This window comes from Crinia signifera, chromosome 4 (assembly GCF_055691185.1).
Source record: "Crinia signifera chromosome 4, ASM5569118v1, whole genome shotgun sequence".
Taxonomy (NCBI): domain Eukaryota; kingdom Metazoa; phylum Chordata; class Amphibia; order Anura; family Myobatrachidae; genus Crinia; species Crinia signifera.
In genome coordinates this window covers 32,569,809-32,580,057 of record NC_139220.1, presented here as the reverse complement: position 1 = coordinate 32,580,057, position 10,249 = coordinate 32,569,809, and the positions used below count along the sequence as shown (strand labels likewise).

The following is a 10,249-nucleotide window of genomic DNA, read 5'->3' as shown; positions in this document are numbered from 1 at the left end:
CGCAAATCTTCAGGGGGCATGGTCTAATTTGGGGGGCGTGGCCTATACTCGCGGTTCACCCGAGAGGCCACGCCCCCGTTTTGACGCTATGGGGCATGACCCAGAGGCTCTGTGAGCCTCTAGCCATGCCCCCTGGCTGCGGGAATAGACGCTGTGCAAATGCAAGCACGTGCTCAGCAGCCGACAGGGGGACTCCCAACAGCCCCCCCTCGTGGCCAGACACTGCCAGCCACGGGAGGGACGCGGGAATGTCCCCGAAAACCCGGACATTCCCACGGTTTTCGGGACTGTTGGGAGGCATATGGACCCCCCATACAAGACAACCCCTGGATGGGACACCCCCCCCGGACCGGACATTACAAGCTCCGGACTGCAGATTTTGATGTCTGGTCTGGCGGTCCGGGATCTAGTCCGGGTCCGGTTTATACACAGTCCCCTAGTATTGTACCATAGCTGCCGTGGTCTCCATCTTTGATAAATCTCCCCCTGTATTACAACTGAAACCAAAAATATTCTGGTAACACACACTCTTCATCCCCAACAGAAGTCACTGCAACTAAAAGAGCTGCCAGATATCCTATGTGCCAGTTCCGGAGATCAGACAAGAGATGTGTATGAAAATGGTGTACTTGGCAGTTCATGTGCTGCTATGTACAATTTGTTCTCGTAAAAGGCTCGCAAGTTCGTATTGATAAACCATTTCCCATTGGTGTAAGAGTGATCCATTCTAATCAACAGAGTGTGAAGAGCAGCTGCTTGCCTTTCTGTGCATGAATAAACCCAGACTACAGGGACCGGAGAGTGAAGGGAGAACATGGCGAGAGATGGAGGCAGACAGAGGGAGATGCTTGTTTGTGAGTGCTATATTTTAGTCTTGAAAATAATCAGTTGCGTAAGATGCCTCTCGGGGCGAGAACCGAAATTTTCCTATTATTGTTTTCATGTTTTATTCCTCGGCAGCCACAGCGAAATGCGTATTGCTCCACTTACAGCGCCATGAAAACTCTTTAAAATACAACAGAATTTTGAAGAGAGAGGAGAATGTGAAGCAAACGGAAAGTGATCAATGGGAGACCAGGGACGTCTTATACCTGTCAGTCATGTGAGAGGCATCGATCAAAATTTGGACATGTCTCCCTAGCAAACATGCATCGGAAATGCCCATTGTATTAAACAGGGAATCAGAACACTACATGTTAACTACTATATGGCTACTGTGATTTAAACGACCAGGTACAGTATATCAGATTGCTGTTTGTAATCATGTTTGTTTGCTGTTCTCTGCTGTTCATTCTTGCACCACTTCGGGAAAGCTGAAGAATGTGTGCGCCCAGGGGTAAAATGGACTGTCAATATACCACCCTACATCAATGGTTACCATCAATGGTTTTAACATGGGTTAGTTATAACGTAGGGGGTAATTCAGGCCTGATTGTATGGCCGCAAATTTGCACGGAGGCTGGTTATCGATACACTGTGCATGTGTATGGCCAGCAGTATGCATGCGCAAAGCCGTGCTGCGATGTAATCCTGCTATTTTTCTATATGCAAGCTGTCCACAAGGTTTTTTTCCTATTATTGTTTTCATGTTTTATTCCTCAGCAGCCGCAGCTAAATGCGTATTGCTCCGCTTACAGCGCCAGGAAAGACAGGAAGAAGGCGTCTGGGGGTGGAAGTCATCCCTTTAGTGGGAGTGCTAAGAAAAACGCAGGCATGAGTAGGAAACCACTGGGCCGGGCCGCCACTAGCAATTTTGGGGCCCGGGACTGACCTACAGTCCGGGCCCCCAGCAGCACAGCGCCATATCTCTGCCGCGCCGCCCCCGCCCCCACTGGCCCCTGCCTGCCAGCACCCTGCCTCCCCCTACCCTGTCCCCATTACGATTACTTACCATCACCCGCGGCACCGTCCTCAGGCTCCTTTACCCTCCACAGTCCGAAGCGCGTACTGCACAGTGCAGCCTGCAGAGCGCCTAGCCCCTCTGTGTTCTAGGCTCGGCGCTCTGCAGGCTGCACTGTGTATTGTGCATGCCTGGCGCCGGTGCCGGTGTGGGGAGAGGCTGTGTGCTGGGGGGGGGGGGGGGTGTCTTGTGGACAGCTGCCCGGGCCAGCTCAACTAGAATAAGGGCCATAGTGAGCATCACATATAGGCAATTATTCTAGTTGACTCGGACGGATGCGTATTTCGGACGGCCACCGAGGCCACCGTCCGAATGCGGTAAGACGTGGCCTTGGATGTTTCATGTGAACACCTCCCCCATCTGTGCGAACCCCCCCATTCTCCGATGGTCGTTGACCATCGAATGATGGACCGAGCGGTCAGGCAGCACCAAGTGCTCCAGACCACTCGGATATTTTTCCGTGTGAAAGCAGGGATATGGGCGAGCAGCTGGCATCCATCTATGTCAGCTGTCCGCCCCCACACGTGCGTTATGGCCAAATATCCATACATACGCCCAACATTTTCAAGGGAACGCCCATGAAAATGGTGCATGGCCTACATCACAAAACGTACCAGGAAAGACTAAAAGATCTTTATATGTATACTTTAGAGCAGAGAAGGGAAAGGGGGGACATGATAGAAACTTTCAAATATATCAAGGGTTTTAACAGGTGGGAGACATTCTTCACAGGAAGAGGAGCAACAGAACACGAGGACATGCACTGACACTAGAGGGAGGAAGATTCAGGGGAAATGTGAGGAAGAATTACTTCACAGAAAGAGTAGTATATAAGTGGAATAGCCTCCCATCAGAGGTGGTAGATGCAAATACAGTAGTACAATTTAAACATGCTTGGGATAGGCATATTGATATCCTTACAAAGAAATAAGGATCAAATATGGTTTGAGGTAACATGTTTAAAAAAAGGGGCAGACTAGATGGGCCAAGTGGTTCTTATCTGCTGTCAAATTCTATGTTTCTATATGGTAATGAGCACAAACAGCCCGTCACGCCTCTCTCCACCCCCTGCTCGATCGGTTCCGACCAATCATTTTCTGCATGGAATTCACGCCGTGCTTGGACATGCGAAGCTTTGGCACATGCGCAGAAACGCCTCTGCACATGCACAAACACAATACATCAGCCGTCCAACCAAAGATGCAGTTGTCCGACTCAATCAGAATAAGGGCCATTGTGACGTCACAGTTGACCTCCGGACTGCATACCGATATCCAATTGATTTGTGACTCCTGAAGACAGGGCAGGGGCATTTTAAGAGAGGACGAGACCCGTGTGCAGCCTCCTCCTTCCGGGCCCCTCCTCTCTGCCGGCCGTAGTGCAACACTGTGGAGTCTGAGCTCTGCTGCCATTTTTTGGGTTATTTCTGCAGCGCTGCTGCTGCCACCACTGCTGGATTCTGGATGACAAGTATTAAACAAATGGGTGCAGTGTGTGTCTGTGACTCAGGGGCCTATGTGGCCAATACAGATCCAAAACCACAACCTGATGACTATCTAAATCCAAAACCACAAACACTAGTACAAGTCTGTACACAATTCTTGTAAAATAAGAGCGGGAGCTGTTAGTAAATTAACAAAACCGTATAATAAAAGAGACAGGACATCCGGTAATTTTTTTCCAGAGTAGGTGACAATGAACCATAAACATTACCCATCATCCTCTGCTTCTGACTGCCTTCAAAACTATAGTGCAGGGCACTAATGAGTTTTTGATACCGTTTACAAGACTACAGCCCGTGTCTTACAGTACTCTTCCCTGTTATAACGAGCCGAGGGACGGCGGTTAATGTGAGATGGAATCTAGCTCCCCTCGTGTTTATTGCATGACAAATGGGGTCTGTTGGCCACAATCGAATGTATGTTTAATCAGTTGTTGGGGCTTTCATTTTGCAGTCCTCTATGTATCCCTGGGCCAGTCCAATTGTACATTATGAATGGGTTTCTGTTGTAATGGGTTATTGATGTGCCACCAAGGGCCCTGTTGTGGTTGGTTAATTGTTAGAACTGAATGATTACTTTCTTGTTTTGCACAGCATATCAGAGATGCTCGGTTATTACATCCCACGGGGATACTGCAGTAATTTCATGGCATAATACTGGTCAAGACTGAGGTTCAGGAGTACAAATCATCTAGGAACAAAGTAGCACCATGAAAAATAGATTCCGTGGAACTCTGCAGCACCACTTAATGATACAATAAAATCAACTGACAGGGTCTTAAATTACACAGCGAAATCATGTTTTCATTGCCTCCATGGTGGCGAATATGACTCGTTTCATTAACGAGGAAATGATTGCATCAGAGAAAAGACAGCTAAGACAGGTTTGTATGGCAGGGAAGTCTCTTGCAGATAATGTAGTGTGCTGGGCACGGGGCATGTGGTTCCCTGGATCAGGAGCCTGTCTAGAAGAGATTGTTTTTAATCACAGTAAGGAAACAGGCCAGGCTGCTTTGTGCAATGCAGAGAACTACAGAGCAGTGTGCATGCAGTACACAGTACAGCTTCCATCACACACACACAGAGGCTTGGCAAATCTTTAGGTTTTAAATAATGCCTTTTAATCTGCTGCAGAACGTCCCAGGCTGCAGAGCGCAATTGCGTCCTCCTATCACATACAGGGGCAATTGTACTAAGCCTTGCACAGAGATAAAGTGGACTGGAATAAAGGGCAGCAATGAGTCAGATAGGAACTGATTGACTCACTTTATCTACCTCTACTTTACCCATAATTGCCTACCCTCCTTCATTCTGCAGGAGACTCCCTGAAATAGCAGCAATCTCCCTCTCTCCCTCATTAGTCTAGCAATCTCCCTCATGTCACCTAGCCCACATTACACTGTTACATTTATGGGGAAAAAGGAATGAGAGATAGATACAATTACAGTGAATCATCGGCGCCATTTCCTAGCACTTTACCAAGTATAGTAGCTCTTACTAACTGCTTTGGGGCTCATCTACATTTGGATATCAGTCATTTTAAAAGATACACACCTACGCTTCTAGGTGCCACGTTCACTATCTCTCCATATATGGAAGAAGACACGCCCTTTGGGTGGAGCATGGGGCGCTGTGCAAAATTCTACTACCAACTATAATCTCCCTGAAACTAGTTTTCAAAAGTAGGCAAGTATGACTTTACCACTCTCCAAGTACATCTCCCCCACAGTATCATGAGCCACAGATGGCATCACAATAATGCCAAATTAGTTCAAATTGGATACTGAAATACAATAGATGCTTCAGTTCTGTGGACAGTTGCTCATTAGGTATTCAGTATTGTTTGCACAAAATTTGAATTCATGTAGATATATGTGTTGTTTTTGGTGTTATATATACTGTATTAGTGTTATACACAGTATTTGTGTTATACAGTATACTGTTAGTGTTATATACTGTATTAGTGCTGTTCCACAAGGAGCACTGGCAAGCAAACATGGCTCCGTCTGGATGGCAGTATACAGTGTAAGGAAAAGACAGGGGGAATCTTTACAATTATTTGTGGAATATGTTAAAATGTTAAGAAGATAACTCAGGGTTGCCTACCCTCCCGGAATGGCCCTTGGAAAGGTAGGCAACCCTCCCGGATTCTGAGACGCACCGGCTTTGCCCCCCCTCCCAACGATCGTGGAGGCCCCCCCCCTCCCCAAACGCATCGTTAAAATACTGCAATCCATGTGTCTCCAAGGAGGGGCTAAAATGTACTAATTGCATAATTTTAGCCCGACCCCTTCCATGGAAATCTGCTGATCGGGTTATTTGCCATCCTGGGGGCTGGGCTTGATGATGTCATGAACAAGCCCCACCCCCGAAGAGCTTTCCTCAGCAACGCCACCTGTCTACTTATTGATCCACCCTTGTATGTACAGGCAATAATAAAACTTGAAGCATGGTAAACGTGATTGAACCATAATGGTGAAAACAATAAGCAGATGGGCCCTTACTTTTGCACTCATTACAACATTGCCTGCAGTGCTAATGGAGCCGGCTTTATTTTTGCCCGGCGCTGTCAATAGACACTGAGACGGTCGCCGGCGGTGGATAGCGGTAGAATTGCCATCCACTGCAAAGATGGAGCCTGCTCCATCTGTAAGTGCTCTATATGAGCATTTATTAAGGGAATAATAGGCTTTGCTGCAGGAAGGCATTGAGAAATGCATGTATGTATAAAATGGCAAAGCCAGGATGGAATACACCATTTATTTATTTATTATTTTTAACAGGTGTTGTTTTTCGTTGTTTGTGTGTACGATCCTGTACATAAATCATTAAGACGAAACTGAATTTTTTTCATCCCCGATGGAAACATGAAGATACGATATATCAATCAATGCATGATGACATTGTTTCTAAAACATCATTGGTGTTTGTTGTATCACCATCTGCTGGATGGAAAGTACTTAATGTATTAAACGCTATCAAATGAATTTAAAATTAATCCTATTTTGCTTCCTCATACATGCTACCTATTAGAGTTCTTTTGTTATTGTTTATTAAAGCAGCTGGGTAAATTGTAAATGGGATGTAGTCATGATTTCAGCGGTTGGGATTGTCAGAATCCTGGCACCGGCATCCCAATGCTGCAGAGAGATGTCCATGGTCAATATTAGGGTTAGGGTCAGTTTTATATTAGAAATAAGCACTAGAGGTGACTGTTAGGATGTGGGAGAGGGGTGGGCTAGGATTAGGTTGATGGAGGGGGTGGTTAGAGTTAGGCTGCAGGAGGGAGTGGTTAGAGAAAGGTGGTTAGAGTTACGGGGTGGAAAGGGGGTGATTAGTTAGGCTGTGGGAGAGAGTGGCTAGAGTTAGGTTGAGGGAGGCAATAGTTAGAGTAAGGCTGCTGGAGGGAGCATTTAGAGTTAGGCTGCGGGAGGGAGTGGTTAGAGTTAAGTTGAGGGAGGGAGAAGTTAGAGTAAGGCTGCGGGAGGGAGTGGTTAGAGTTAGGTTGAGGGAGGGAGAAGTTAGAGTAAGGCTGTGGGAGGGAGTGGTTAGAGTTAGGTTGAGGGAGGGAGAAGTTAGAGTAAGGCTGATGGAGAGAGTGGTTAGAGTTAGGATGCGGGAGGGAGTGGTTAGATATAGGCTTGGGGAGGGTGTGGTTAGAGTTAGGCTGCAGGAGGGAGTTGTTAGAGTTAGGCTTGGGGAGGGAGTGGTTAGAGTTAGGTTGCGGGAGGGAGTTGTTAGAGTTAGGCTCAGGGAGGGAGTGGTTAGAGTTAGGCTGCGGGAGGGAGTGGTTAGAATTAGGCTTGGGGAGGGAGTGGTTAGAGTTAGGTTGCGGGAGGGAGTGGTTAGAGTTAGGCTCAGGGAGGGAGTGGTTAGAGTAAAGCTACAGGAGGGAATATTAAGAGTTAGGCTGTGGGAGGAAGTGGTTAGAGTTATGCTGTGGGTGAGGGGTGGGCTAGGGTTAGTCTGCTGTTGCTTAGGTTAAGGCTGTGCGAGTTAATGGCAGGTTTGGCCATAGGGGGGACAAAGCAGAAACCCATACCGGTCAGATACAGAAAATACCGCCGCAGCACCTATTAGTAACATTTAAACTGTTTAAAACTGTTGGCCTGCCTGAACGCAAATGAAGTAAAAAAAATGTAACAGTCTGGCCGCAAAAATCTCTCCCTCCCATGCCTCTTACACACTGTCATTTAGTCCGTCCAGACCCCATGCTGGCCCTTTCTTGTCTCTTGCCGCTGCCAAATCTGCAAAGCATTCATAAGACAGTCCAGCAAGTGTGTGTGTGTCCAGCCTCCCACTGGCACCTCTGCCGGCACAATTACAGAAGCAGAACAGACTCTGTATACCCAACATTTCTGTTCCTGGCTCTGACGAATTGTTAGGGTTAGGTTGCGGGAGGGGTGGGTTAGGGTTCTTGTAGGTTTAAAATCCTTACTGGGTTTCAGCTGGCATTCTGACCATCGAGACCCCTACTGCCATTATTTTGATACCAGTGATCTGATAAGCACAAAATTCAGAGATGCAAATTCACCAGAACAATGGCCGCAGCTCCATTTTTCTGAAGATGTGTGCATGCAGTAGGGTCTGAGTGCTCTAGTGCTCAGACCCTACTACACAGCTCTGCTCCTGGCCGAGAGGAGGGGGCCAGGCCAGAGGAGGCTGCTCACGGCCTCCTTCTCTCTCTTAATAGGCGCCTGCTCTGATCTGCAATTTGTATTCCAAGACTCAGGCATTTGCTGCACATTGGTCAATAGTCAACCTTTTGAGTTGCACTGGTTCGCAGTCATGAAAAGGTCACAAACAGTGGTGGCTCCAGAGGGGAGGCTGAAGCACATTTCAAATAGGGGAGCCACACCCACTGCCAGTGAGTCTGGAACGGCAGTTGGTGGCAGTAGGTGTGGCTCCCCTATTTGAATTTTGAACTGTGCTTCAGCTCTACCTCTGGAGCCTTTACTGGTCACGACTCATCTGCATTTGAATAGACATTTACCCCATTACTTCCCTCAAATACCCCCTACCTGTCACTCACAATGACCGCAATGGCCGTCTCTGCTTCTATTACACATCATGAAATCGCTGCATCTACCGAAACTCCGAATCTGCCCATATATTTCCATTTAAAACACTGCAGCTTCAGATTCTTACTATATATAAAAGTGTATATAATATCAAAATGTATCTATTGTACCGAATAAAATAGATTTCTTTTGAAAATCTCGAGCTAGCTGCAGTTTTTGGAGCTCAGAAAGAAGCCCACCATAGCCCCAGCAGAACTTTCATTTTTCCCTGACTCAGTAGAGAATACAAATGATTCTACTGTCATAAGGTTGGGGGGCCAATTGCATCTTTTCATTTGATTGAAGCTAATAGCCGAGATGACAATGTACTCGCTGGTCCCAGGTGTAATTGTTGCATGGGTAGTTAAGTGTACTAGAGCAGCTTTCAGTGACAGCTGTCTTCCTACCAAATATGATGACTAGGAGTCCATCCCCTAGGGACGGGTAGACTGTCTTCGGTAATGGAGACGTGCTGGAAAGCCGGGAACCCTCTACGACCTATATTAAGCTCAGCACATGATAAGAAATGGAAATCCATTTCCTCATGTGTCTTTCCACTATTCCAATTATACACTATACACTTGGAAGCCCTATTTGTGGTATCTCATACATATGAAACTACTAAACGATGCATGATTGCTGTACGGTATTGATTCTCAATCCGTACCTTAGGGGGTTCCTACTTGGCCACAATGTAGGAATATTTCTGGTCATAGGGGAGCTGATTAGATATATTAATGATTTCCGGAACCTAAATGCTATTGATCTGTTATAATAACTAATACAGGAGAATCCAGTTCTGCAATATCTCATTTTCATTTTAATGATTAACATATGGTACATTATTATTTAATTATTAATTACATTTCTTATATACATTTCTTTCTTCCGCAGAGAATATTAGACCATTCACTTCAGTCCCTGCCCCAGTGGAGCTTACAATCTACTGTATATTCCGTAACACATGTACATGCGCACAGACATTCTAGGGTTAATTTTTTGTTGGAAACCAATTAACCTACCAGTATATTTTGGGATTGTGGGAGGAAACCGGAGCACCCGGAGGAAACCCATGCAAGTACGGGAAGAATATACAAACTCCGCACAGTTAGGGCCATGATGGGGATCGAACACATGACCTCAGTGCTGTGAGGCAGCAATGCTAACCATTACGCCAGTGGTTCCCAACCCTGGTCCTCAAGTACCCCCAAAAGTGCACGTTTTCCAAGTCACCCAGTAGCTGCACTCATTATTCAGACACATTTTAAAAGATCCACAGGTGGGGCTAATTATGTCACCTCTGATTCTGTGTGGAGACCTGGAAAACGTGCTCTGTTGGGGGTACTTGAGGACCAGGGTTGGGAACCACCTCATTACGTCATTACAAATATGCACCATTCATCATGTTTTATAACTTACATTAACATAATATATTTTACTGCATACATTTTGAGTTTTGATAAAATCCTGTGACTGTAAAAATAAAAAAATAGTTTTGGATCTCAGTATATTCCAGAAGAATTCCTGAATTTATATTTAAAGGTAATTTTCTAAAAACAAATTGTATTTAACAAAAAAAGTGCGAATGTGATACACCCCCCTCCCCTACTTATATTAACACTGTGTGCAGGGCCGGATTATAATGGGGGCACAAGGGGTCAGTGCCCCTGGGCCCCCCTCTAGCTAGGGGCCCCCTGTGGTTGGCATGTATTTAAAAAAAAAATTTTTTGCTAAAGGTTTTGTGCATGGGAGTGGGGTAATGCTGCAGCTTCACCTATCTGCCAATGT

The 10,249-nt window shown here is 46.1% G+C and overlaps 1 long non-coding RNA gene across 4 annotated transcripts in view; it reads left to right on the top strand.

Annotated features, from left to right (window-relative positions):
• The first annotated feature begins 606 nt into the window (after positions 1-606).
• Positions 607-10,249, top strand: part of LOC146073920 (uncharacterized) — a 154,766-nt gene continuing 145,123 nt past the window's right edge. For all 4 annotated transcript variants that reach the window (XR_014473341.1, XR_014473342.1, XR_014473340.1 and 1 more), the window contains exons 1-2: positions 607-854; positions 961-1,233. This is a non-coding gene — a long non-coding RNA (uncharacterized LOC146073920). The remainder of the gene's footprint in view (positions 855-960; positions 1,234-10,249) is intronic.